The sequence below is a fragment of the Pseudorasbora parva genome, chromosome 16, assembly GCF_024679245.1.
Source record: "Pseudorasbora parva isolate DD20220531a chromosome 16, ASM2467924v1, whole genome shotgun sequence".
NCBI classification, from domain to species: Eukaryota; Metazoa; Chordata; class Actinopteri; order Cypriniformes; family Gobionidae; genus Pseudorasbora; species Pseudorasbora parva.
In genome coordinates this window covers 17,915,126-17,927,308 of record NC_090187.1, presented here as the reverse complement: position 1 = coordinate 17,927,308, position 12,183 = coordinate 17,915,126, and the positions used below count along the sequence as shown (strand labels likewise).

At 40.4% G+C, this 12,183-nt stretch overlaps 1 long non-coding RNA gene across 1 annotated transcript; it reads right to left on the bottom strand.

Annotated features, from left to right (window-relative positions):
- Positions 1–9,001: 9,001 nt before the first annotated feature.
- LOC137043714 (uncharacterized) lies at positions 9,002–11,006 on the bottom strand. The gene is made up of 3 exons (XR_010898561.1): positions 10,883–11,006; positions 9,559–9,710; positions 9,002–9,350 (listed from the first exon to the last, which is right to left on the bottom strand). It is a non-coding gene; the product is annotated as an uncharacterized lncRNA (long non-coding RNA).
- Positions 11,007–12,183: the final 1,177 nt, after the last annotated feature.

Sequence of the window (12,183 nt, the reverse complement as noted above, 5' to 3'; positions counted from 1 at the left end):
GCTGCCTGTGATGCCACTTACTCATATGCATGGAACGTACAAGTCTACACAGGGAAACCTGATGGAGAGCCCCCTGAGAATATAAAGGAATGAGTGTTGTCTTGGACATGACTCAGGGACTCTGTGAGACAGGAACTGGGAAAGGCACTGCTCAGATCTTAAATCCAGATGTTCCAAGAATGTCTGTTACTCGTACCTTGCGAGAGGGAGAGTTTTGTGTCAAATTCAAATTCTAAATAGTCAAATTCTGGATCTTTTCATTCCAGCAGCAACTAGTGCTGCAATGCGTGTGGACCAAAGATGGACAGAAAAATACAATATACATGTATGAAGTGCAAGAAATACATATGCAACACATACACAGTAAAACTCTGCCTCTCATGTGTTCTATCGGCTGGTATGTAAAGGCAATGTTTTCAATGGGGCTGATGTGTCTAGATATGGTTACTGTCTGTGTTCAGTGTTGTGTAAATGAGTTAAATTTCAAATAAAGTTCAAACAAATAAACATGTATAGTTTTGAAAAACTTTGCTTCCATGTAAATTTGTTGATTTTATTCCACTCATAACTTTTTTATAAAAAACAAACAAAAAAGTAGCGCTTTAACTAAATCATTTGATGTAATAAAAGTAAGGGGCAAATATTTATCATATATGCTGTTTATATTGCTTGCAATTGGGATGAAGTAAACATCTGTAGAGTATTTCAACATAAAATGTTTGATTGTGTTGAATTAAAGACACAAAAATTCAGCGGGTCCACCAGGCCCCAAACACTGAGTAACATTTGTTAACAACATTAACAAAAATATTAATACCACACAAGGGTTAAGCCAGTGCAAAATCTTAACATAAACGGTACTTATTGATGATGAACTCTATAGTGCATATTCATTAACCAACCCCCTCCTTATTCATTTATATCCCTTATTTTAAGTGAGCAACCTTAAAGGGTGGGTGAAATGCTGTTTCTGGCAAATTGACTTTTTTACACTGTTAAAGTCTTCGATTCCCATGCTAAACATGGACAAAGTATTTTATTAAAGTTGAACGTTTGATGGAGTATTTTCTGTGCCAAAAATACTCCTTCCAAATTTCTCATGTTTCGCAAAGTTTCTCTCTCTCTCTGACATCAGATAAGGCGGAATGTCCTTGCACATGTGACTAGAGTGAAAGAGCAAACTCTCACCGGCTGCGCGCTGCAGTCACAGGACTTCACGAAACCAACGTCACCAAAGAATTGTGTTTTTGGTAGTGATGGGCAGAACGAGGCTTTGTGAAGCACTGAAACAGTTGAAGCAAATGTGCCAAAGCTTCGAAACAACACCCGACACCATGATGCCATCTAGTGGTCACCTGTGTGACCATTCGATGGCATTGATCTGTCACTTGAGTGTATTGTTCTGGTGGGAAAGTGACGTCGATGCATACCCTCTGTTTCGACAGGCGCCACCTGATGAAGCACTATGAAGCTTCATTTAGCCGTAGTCACTTATGGCAAGTCGATCGTGCCATGGATAACCTACCGAAGTAGACATTTGTGTACTTTTACGTGAAAGAAGTGGTACGTCACCTCAACAAACGTTGTTGAGAAGTACGTCGCCTCAACAGTACGTCGCAACAAACACGTGACACAAACGTTGTTGAGTACATTGAGTACACAAACGTTGTTGAGTACAAGTACATTGCCTCAACAGTAGATTGCCTCAACAGATGCATGGTTGAGAGTGACACTATAATGTCATGCCACTATAATGTCATGCCAGGTACATAATTGAGAAATATGGCTATGTTGCCAGTGCCACCACAATAAAGTAATATCTTAAGCCTAGCCTTGTTTTTTTTTCAAGCTTTTCTCATCCCTACTGTGGTACCTGCCAAGCAGTACCGTCTTTTTAGTCTGACTACGCCACTCCCTGATGATGGACAGGAGGAATCCACAAATCTTTCAGTGAATAAAGTGTGGCTAACTCAGTTTTTCCCCACACAGGGACAGTCAACATGAGGCATATATGAAAAAGTATCAAAATGTATTACACTTGGGTAAAAACAGATGTAACAGGTTGTTAAGAATTGATCTTAAAAATACTGATCTTAAAAATATCAGCCAATGCAAAACCTGTGCTCCGGAGACCCCTGGAGAGACAGAAACAGGAGACAGCAACCCCACACCAGTCGAAACATGCAACACAGCAAGCACTACACACGTAATATCTTTAGAAGCCACTATAAAATATCACACCGTGTTGTAGCTACAAGTACACACCAATACATGTCTCTCCCAGTGTGGTCCCCCAACGGGAAGGGGCAGAGCATCAGTGATGATCTGGCCTTGTACAGGAATATCCTACGCAGAAAACATAGTTAAAGGGGGGGTGAAACACTCAGTTTCAGTCAGTGTCATGTCAATCTTGAGTACCTATAGAGTAGCATTGCATCCTTCATATCTCCGAAAAGTCTTTATTTTTTTTATAATTATATAAGAAAGATGCGCTGTTCCGAGTCTTTCCGAAAAAAGCCGAGCGGGTGGGGGCGTGTCGTGTGAGCGGAGCTAAATAATGACGTGTGCTCGCTGCTGCTATTGTGTTGAGTGCATCGTAAAGCTGTGTCATCCCTAACAGCGCGAAAAAAACTTTATTCAAAATAAAAATATGGCTTTTAATCAGATACAGCCATACATCTATGATCCGGAATCAGACCCAGAGGCTGCAGTTGAACAGGAGCAGCAGCAAAAACGACTAGAGCAGGACGTCTCTATGTGGTACAAGTTATACACTAACTATATAATATGCTTAGCGGCTTGTGTTATTTACATATTTATACTTGAATTATATCGTCGTATTTTTGTCTTTGAAGGTGTACATGTGGGAAGTGCAGTTGTGCACGTGTGTATACGCGTGGTTTAGACAATTGTAACGTTAGTAAGCGGACTGGTTTTGCACGGCAGGCTAAGTTAGTGTTTACATAGAAAGACACGGAATAGTAGCGCATTTGAATGAAGAAGCGCGCTTATTTAGTTCAACATATTTCCCCCCTCTTTGTGTATTGTTGTTTGGAGTGTTTTTACAATACACAAACATAAAGTTACACATATAGTGGCCAGCTAAGCACTACACATCGCATGCTCCATTGATCAATTAACTATACGTGATCATGTTTGGGCTACTTGATGAGCATAGGCAAAAACACAGACATTTGAATCAGTCTTACTTACAGCCTGCGGTTCTAACGTTGGGACCTTTATCGTTGGGACTGCTCCATCCTTCAGCATTAGGCGATCGGAAAATCCTGTGTCGAGCTGGGCCTTGTTTATGAAACAGTCGGCACCGAAATGCAGCAAACAGATATAAACATTCGCCCAACTCAGTTGCTGATCCGGAAAAGCAAATTACATCCACTGTTGCCTTAACGCGGGGTTTTTGGGGAATCTGTGCAGGACTGTCTTGGTCTGGCAACCAAAAACGCACTTTTTTGGTGACATTTTAATTGTGCACATCACCTGTGCAGCAGCCTACGAGCCAACGCTTTGATGGGCGTAGGCTGTTGCTTTCGCTCTCTCTCTCTCCCTCTCTCTCTCTCTCTCTCACGCTCTTCCGGTAGAATTGTCCGTAAGGCCCATACAAGGAAATTCCGCCCCCATTAACGTCAAAGGGGACGCATGATCGCAAAAAACTTGCGGAAACTTATGACTAACCGGAAGTAGTATTTTTGACAAAGAAATACTCCCATCAAACGTCCACCTTAACTTTTGAAACGTTGTCCATGTTTAGTATGGGAATCCAAGTCTTTAACAGTGTAAAAAGATCAGTATGCATGAAACAGCATTTCACTCCCCCTTTAAGGATTTCCAAGCTACCATCCGAGTCCGTCCTGATGCAACTCCGATCTTCCAGAAAGCGAGACCTGTTCCGTATCCGTTAAGAGAAGTTGTGGAAAAAGAACTGGAAAGACTAGAGAAAACAGGCATAATATCAAAAACTGAAAGAAGTGAGTGGGCAGCTCCAATAGTGGTCGTGCCGAAAAGTGATAAGTCAATCCGCATCTGTGGTGACTATAAAGTCACTTTAAACCAGAATCTAGAGGAGGAAACATATCCACTGCCCACCACAGAGGATTTGTTCGCTAAACTGGCAGGTGGAACGTTGTTTAGCAATTTGGATTTGGCGCATGCATACCAGCAATTAAAATTAGACCAGTACTCAGAAAGATACCTCACCATAAAAACTCACCGTGGCCAGTTATGGAGTGGCCAGTGCTACTTCTATTTTCCAGGCTGTCATGGATCAAATCCTACAAGGGCTGGATCATGTCACCTGTTTCTTGGATGATATCCTTATCACTGCCAGTACAAAAGAGGAGCATGTGAGGAGGCTGGATGAAGTGCTTTCCAGACTAGACAGGTATGGGCTAAAAGTAAAACTCTCCAAGTGTCAGTTCATGCAAAGCAGTGTGGAGTATTTAGGTCACCGGATTGACAAAGAGGGTCTACATCCAACTGAAGAAAAGATTGCAGCGATTGTTAATGCCCCAAAACCCAACAATGTCACTGAGCTGAGGTCATTTTTAGGCTTGTTGAACTACTATGGTCGGTTTTTAAAAAATCTTTCCAGCTGGCTGCAGCCTTTACACAATTTGCTAAAACAGAAGCAACCTTGGAGCTGGACTTCAGAGTGTGACACAGCTTATGAGGAAGCTAAACAGCTGTTGCTCAGTAGTACAGTGCTTGTGCATTATGATGGAACCCGTTCCCTGAAATTGGCATGTGATGCTTCACATTATGGGGTGGGTGCGGTGATCTCGCACATTATGGACAATGGTGAAGAGCGCCCTATAGCCTTTGCATCCCGAACATTGACTGAAACCGAGAAAAAGTATGCTCAGATTGAACGGGAGGCTTTGTCCATCATCTACGGGGTAAAGAAGTTCCACAAATATATTTATGGACGGAAGTTCACACTCATCACTGACCACAAGCCTTTGCTGGCGATACTTGGGCCGAAATCAGCAATACCCACATTGGCAGCTTTGAGAATTCAGCGTTGGGCTGTGGTGCTGATGGCATTGAGTACAGGAAATCAGCTGACTACATGAATGCTAATACAATGTCCAGACTACCCACTGTGGACAAAGACTGTATAGGGGAAGAGGGAAGTGTGTTCTAGTTTTTCCAGGTGGATGAGCTCCCTGTGTCTGCTAAGGACAAAGCAAAAGCAACTCAGTATGACCCAACATTATGCAAAGTGTGGAATTACACTGTGAATGGGTGGCCAAACTATGTGTCAGAGGAGAGTCTGAAACCATACTTCACACGCCGACATGAGTTGTCAGAGGACCAAGGGTGTGTGTTGTGGGGTATGCGTGTCATAATTCCACCCAAATACAGATCCAGATTACTAGACGTGCTACACCATGAGCATCCGGGAATTTGTCGTATGAAGGCCCTGGCTCGAAGCTTTCTGTGGTAGCCGGGACTAGATGGCTGCATTGAAGAAAGAGTGCGGCGCTGTAGTTGTTGCTTGTCAGCTCAAAAGTCACCGGCTGTGGCACGCTTTCATCCTTTCATGGAGACGGCCATGGCAGAGGATCTACATTGATTTCGCAGAAAAAGACAAACAGTTCTTTCTAGTAGTGATCGACAACCATTCAAAATGGTTAGAGGTGTTGCCAATGTCATCAATCACCTCCTCACTCACCATTGACGCACTCCGAGCTTTGTTTGCGGCTTATGGATTACCAGAGGAGGTGGTCTCTGATAATGGTCCGCAGTTGGTGTCTGCCGAGTTCACTGATTTCCTAAAGGGAAACGGAATTAAACATACTCGGGTTCCTGCTTATCATCCGGCTTCAAATGGTGCCGCAGAACGATCTGTTCAGATACTGAAACAGGCACTCCTGAAAAGTGTTGTTGAAAAGGGAGGAAAGCAGTTGGTTTCACTCAAGCATAAGTTGGCAAATTTCCTGATCATGTACCGTAGTTCGCCTCATACCATTACAGGAAAAACACCAGCGGAACTGTTTCTAAAGCGCCATATCCGAACACATTTTTCGTTGTTGAAGCCTGATCTGTCCAAAGTTATTCATGAAAAACAGCAAGAGCAAAAGAAACAACATGACAGAGGAAAGAAAGTCATTTCGTTGAGGAAGAGCCAGTACAAGTCCGAAATTTCAGAGGAGGACAGGAGATTTGGTTGAGGGCAACTGTGATCGAGCGAATGGGTCCTGTGAGTTATCAAGTACAGGAGGGTCAAAGAAGGCGCACCGTGCATGTGGACCATATTCTGCCAGGAAGTGTTGCCGAAGGATCTTTTTCACAGGGTGTGTTAGAGGTCCCGAATCCAGTTATCAATGTTGACGACATAGAAACCCTGAACATTCCTTCTGTCAGTAGTAACCCTTTGCCAGTGATTGAGCTGGAGATTTTGGAAAACGCAGAGACCTGGACTTCCAGGAGTGCAGAGAGCACCACACCCTCAGAGACTGTTGCTCGTAGATATCCCCAGAGGGTCCGTACTGCTCCAAAAAGACTAGAAGTTTCTGTTCCTATGACTAATGATTCTCAGTGCAGGAGTTCTTTGAAGTTCACGGATGTAATGTGCAATTTGGTTACCTGGACTTTTCTATGCACACACATAGATAGATAAAAAAAAGGTTTTTTTTTTAAATCTTAAAGGGGAGGAGTGTAATGTATGTGCTGATTTTATATATATATATATATATATATATATATATATATATATATATATATATATATATATATATATATATATATATATACAGTATAAGGGCACTTATGAACTAATAGTTAAATTTGGACTTCTAAACCAAAGGCTGCAGGTTTGAGTCTCCATACCAGCAGGGGTTGTAGGTGGGGGAGTGAATTAACAACGCTCTGTTCCACCCTCAAAACAACGACTGAGGTGAGACCCTTGAGCAAGACACTGACCCACCAAGTGGTACACACATTAAAAAAACAAAAATGTATATATGTATATATATATGCACACATTATTATTTATGTTTTTTTTAGTATATGTTAAATAATAAAATTACTGTATATGGAATTTGGTCTTCATATGATACACGTGTTTGCATATTATACACATTTTAGTTTGCGTATGATATGTGCACATTGCTTGTCATATGGATACAAAAATTATTATATATAGTGGGTGAAATTTAAACAGTAAATAGGACATAGGTTAATGTACTGCTTGTCATTTGTCCTGCATTAGTTATTGTTTAGTTTTGCATGAATTATGAAACTTGTGAAAGAGACTCTGATATAGTGGGTGAAATTTAAACAGTAAATAGGACATAGGTTAATGTACTGCTTGTCATTTGTCCTGCATTAGTTATTGTTTAGTTTTGCATGAATTATGAAACTTATGAAAGAGACTCTGTGTAAAGTGGTTGAGATGGGTCATTTAATATCCTCAGAGTCAAATTGAGGGTATACTTTTCCTAAAATTGATCAGCATTTCTTTTGTTTTTAAATAATTTAAAAATAGAGGTGTGATAATGTTCGTTGTGTAAGGAAGGAAGAAGACAGGGGTCGGCTTTGACTGGGACTCGCTTCCTTTTATTCAGTCTTTCAAAAATAATAAATCACACACGCTGGTGTGTATCTCAGGTACTCCACGATATGGATCGTTTCGTTGTGTATACTCAGTCTCTGTATCACTCAGTCTCTGTATCACTCAGTCTCTGTAGCAAGCACACGCAAAGTCCCAGTCCAACTCTATCTCTCGACTCTCTCGGTGGGTTTACAAGAGTGAGATGTATGCCCATGTTTGTCAGCTTCTCTATCAACATATATGACTGAATGGTGTTAAAAGCTGAAGAGAAGTCAGCAAACAGGATGCGTACATAAGATGCAGGTGTTTCAAGATGTTTGTAAATTCAATTTAGGAGGGTTGTAACTGTATCTTCCACACCCCTTTAAGCAAACTGTAATGCGTCCATAAATGCTTAGGTTTGTGGTTTTAGATGATTTAAAATAAACTGCTCAAAACACTTTATAGCAACAGAAGTAAGTGCCACTGGTCTAAAATCGTTCAGTATAACTGGTTTGGGTTTCTTAGGAAGTGGTAGTATTTCTGCTGTTTTCCAGATCTTTGGTACTTTGTGTGTCAAGTGATTTCTGAAACAGTCCTCAAAAAACTGGACTCAGTTGTCCTTTGCAGCTCTTTAGGATGGTGCCTTCCAGCCTGTCAGGGCTGGCAGCTTTCCGTGTCCTTATATGGGAGAAGATCTGCCCTACTTCCTCACGGCTAACCCTGATTGGTTCACTTGCTCCTCCATCGAGGCTGATTTGATTTGCTGGCCCGTCACTCTCCCATCGTGCAAAGTGTTCATTCAGGGCATTAGCTTGTTCGACTGTATGTACCTGGGGTGTTAGCATAGTGATTTTGACCTATGATAGTTTTACATGTTCACCTGTAGCTTTCCTGTAGCTCAACCAGTAGAGTGTGGCACTAGCAACACCAAGGTTATGGGTTCGATTCCCAGCGAAAGCAAGAATTGCCAATAAGGTCAAATGTGTACCTTCAATGCTATGTAAGTTGCTTTGGATAAAAGCGTCTGCCAAATGCATAAATGTTGATGTAAACTATCAAAAGCGAAAACTGAAAACGTAGTGTCTTCACTGCCCACACAGGTTCCATCCTTTGACCTCTTACAAGACAGCAGAGCTTTTTTATCTTGAAAATATGAGAAACCTTGGTTTGCTTTTTATTTATTGTAATATTTTCTAGTTCAAATAAATTATTGAAACATTTACACTTATGTTTTTTTTTTTGCTGCCAACATATGGTGTGTAGTCAGGGTTAGGGTATATGGGTTATATGGTCCATTATAAGATTGAATACCTTTTACTCTACAACTTGTAGGCCATACAAGGCTGATAGCCACATGAGAAATAAGAGAACAAGATAAATCACAAACTGAATTGTAAAAATATTGTTATTTATTTTACAATAGCTGTATAACAATAATAAAAACAATATACAGCAATAAAAAAAGGCACTTTGGATGGCAGTGGTGACAGAATAAAATATAGGCATATTAAATGCTAAGTGGGCCATTTATTTATTCATAATCATATACCATTATGAGTCTGGACCTGTGAACCGTGATGTGTGTCCGGCAATGACATCCTCCTTCCTTGGTTTTGAAACTCTGGCGATGTTAGCAGCCAAACTGGGAACTTTGAAATGGGATTAGGGGTCGTGGTATTTCACCTATGGATCCTGCCTTCTCTGAATGACTCATGTCGAGTTATTTCCTGGTAGACCGGTCTGGCAATCCATTGTTTAAATTGTTTTTCGAAAACCACATTGTGTCTTTGGAGACCTGGAATGAAAACCAGCAGGGTGGGCTTCTGAGGGCTTCATTAAAGTATGCCATTTTTTACCAGCAAATGTGTTATGTTGTAAAAGATAAATATGTTAATTTATATATTTAGGCGATAAATTACATACAGATCAACACTGACATGTATGGCTGAAAACTCTGAAGTATTTGGGGGGTATAATGTTCATAATATATTTTTAGTATTTACCAGACGCTGTTTTGCTTGTTCTCGTTGTGTGCTGTGGTTCTCGTTGTGGTCCATGACTGCCAACATTGTTCGCGCTTGCATTGATGCATATTCAAAGTGCAATCTTTTGGGACAGTACATTAGAAGGGCATTGTGGAAGACCTCAAGTTGTCCTGGTGAATTAAATACAGTACAAATTAGAAAATACTATATAAACAATACATAGAACACAGATTACAAGTTGTTTGCATGATATGTTGAAGATTGGTTTATTTGTAATGTTCATTGTTGTCCACCTGTACCACCTAAAACATTGTACACTAGTTTCAATTAAATAGTTCACACAAATCTAAAATTTATGGAGAAAATTCACTAGCTGTGAAGTCTTTGATAAACATACCAGTGTGTTTGAACTGTGCCATTTGTTCTAGGCAGGGGCAGATCTAAAAAAAATATTCATGGGGTGGCAAGAGGGTGGCATGAGAACTAGGAGATGTATGAATTAGGAACTATGAGATGTATGAACCAAAAAATGTATGAATTAGGTCTTATTTAATTCTATAAACTATAATACTGATCTGCCAACATTGTCGCTATATGATAAATTAAAATAAGCTGATAACATCACTGTTTTCTCCAGTACGACTGTACAGCCAAATCTAATTTTGTCGCAATATTATCCTGTTTGACACTGTGAAGCTGCTTTGACACAATCGTGATTGTAAAAGCGCTATATAAATAAAGTTGATTGATTGATTGATATGAGGGGTGGCAACACTGAATCTTGTGGATTCAAGTATAATATACTTATATTAAATATACTTTATATTTATATGTTGCTCACGCAAGTGGCAAAACATTTAAACATAGACCAATGTTAAAATCAAAAACATTTTACATTAAAACTTTGAATAGAAAAAATAATCTAGTCTTTAATTTCTTTCATTTTTAAATCTTTTATAAGAAATACTGCAGGTCATAAAGTACTTTGTTTCTCCACCTCCAAGAAAGGACGGTTATGTCTCCCTATTTACCTAAATGTGTCGTTTTCCTTGCTTTATCTGAGGAAAAAAGTCGTGTTGACTTTGATTTTAAAAAAATCATAAAATAACATTTTAGTTTACTTTGATTTTAAAAAAATCATAAAATAACATTTTAGTTTAGCAATGACTAAAGCAATTTTTGCCATGGTCTGTCTGAATATTCAATTCTGATTGGCTGCAAGGTGTACAATAAAATAATTTATTGCACAGGTAGTTCCAAGTCAGATGAATCACCGTTCTATATAAATGTGCTGTTTTCATTATGAAGTGCATGCGCACACACACGCGCCAACGTCACTCACATACAGAGAGCTGAGATCGCGCTTCAGTTTCAGGAGCACGGAAACTTGTTATCAACGCCGCCCCGTGACTTTCAGCAATAAAAAGCTCCACCACTGGATCACTACATGATGTTTCTTAAAAAACTAAGTTCGGGAGAAGCACGTTCAAATGATCTACCTAATCATGATGTCTTTCCAACCAGCTGTCAACAATCAGTAATCAACATGTCTACCAATCAGCTCAAGTGGAGGATCACATAAATACCCAGTCAACTCACCAATGTTCCTTGACAAAGTTTGCAGCATCCCTCCACCACCCCTTCTACCTCACACGCACCTGGTTAACATTCTTAACCAGAGATATGGGGGGAGTACTCTGGGTTCGGGCCAAATACCGTGCTCGGAGCCCTCTCCTCGGACAGCACGCCAAATACGCACACCATTTATTCTATCTGACTTATTTGTAAGTGTGAACTCGTGAAATTATATTTCTCATCAATTATGTGGTTACATCGCTATTTTTAAGTAGCTCATAACAATCCTAGAAATCTAGATCCACCCTAGCGGCAGCAAATCTAATTTGCCGCAAGTGTAGTCTAGCAACTCTCAATAGACTTCTGAGCTGGAAGATCAAATTCAGGTCAGGCCAATCACATTGTGTATAGACAGTGTTGGGCAGTAGCGTCATTACAAGTAGTGACGCTACTAGCTTACCTTCAATTTTCAGTAGCGTGGTGGTAGCGTTGCTGTTTTCTCAATGAAATAGCTTTTCAGTAGTGAAGCTCTTCTGTTGATCAAGTAGTGCGGTAGCGTCCACACAAGCTAACGTTACATTTTCCCAAGCATTTCTGAGGATCAAGCTCAAATTGGAAACACAACTGATAAGAACGCGGATATACTTCACTTTCTACGTTCCTTTCTGCCTCGCGCAGACGCGCACAGATGCGCGCGCGAGACTTTCAAAGTACTCATTTGGCAGTGAGCGTGTGAAGACGGGATAGGGATCTAGTTAACGTTTTTTTTCCTAGCGCACAATTCGCTGTTGCACATGCATCATCCGCGCAGTGACAAAAGAGAAACTGCAAAGTTTTAAAATCTATTGTGTCTCTTGAATAAACACCTCTTGTTAAAAGTATCGGGGTCCAGCCTCGCCACCTCTTGATATGAATGAATGAATTAAACTTGTTTTATGTGTGTGGGAGATAGAACACAGACACACACACACACACACACACACACACACACACACACACACACACGTTTTGTTTTTTTGCCATGTTGGTACTGCTTGGAGCAGGTCTTAATTATTTTGCTACTGTTCT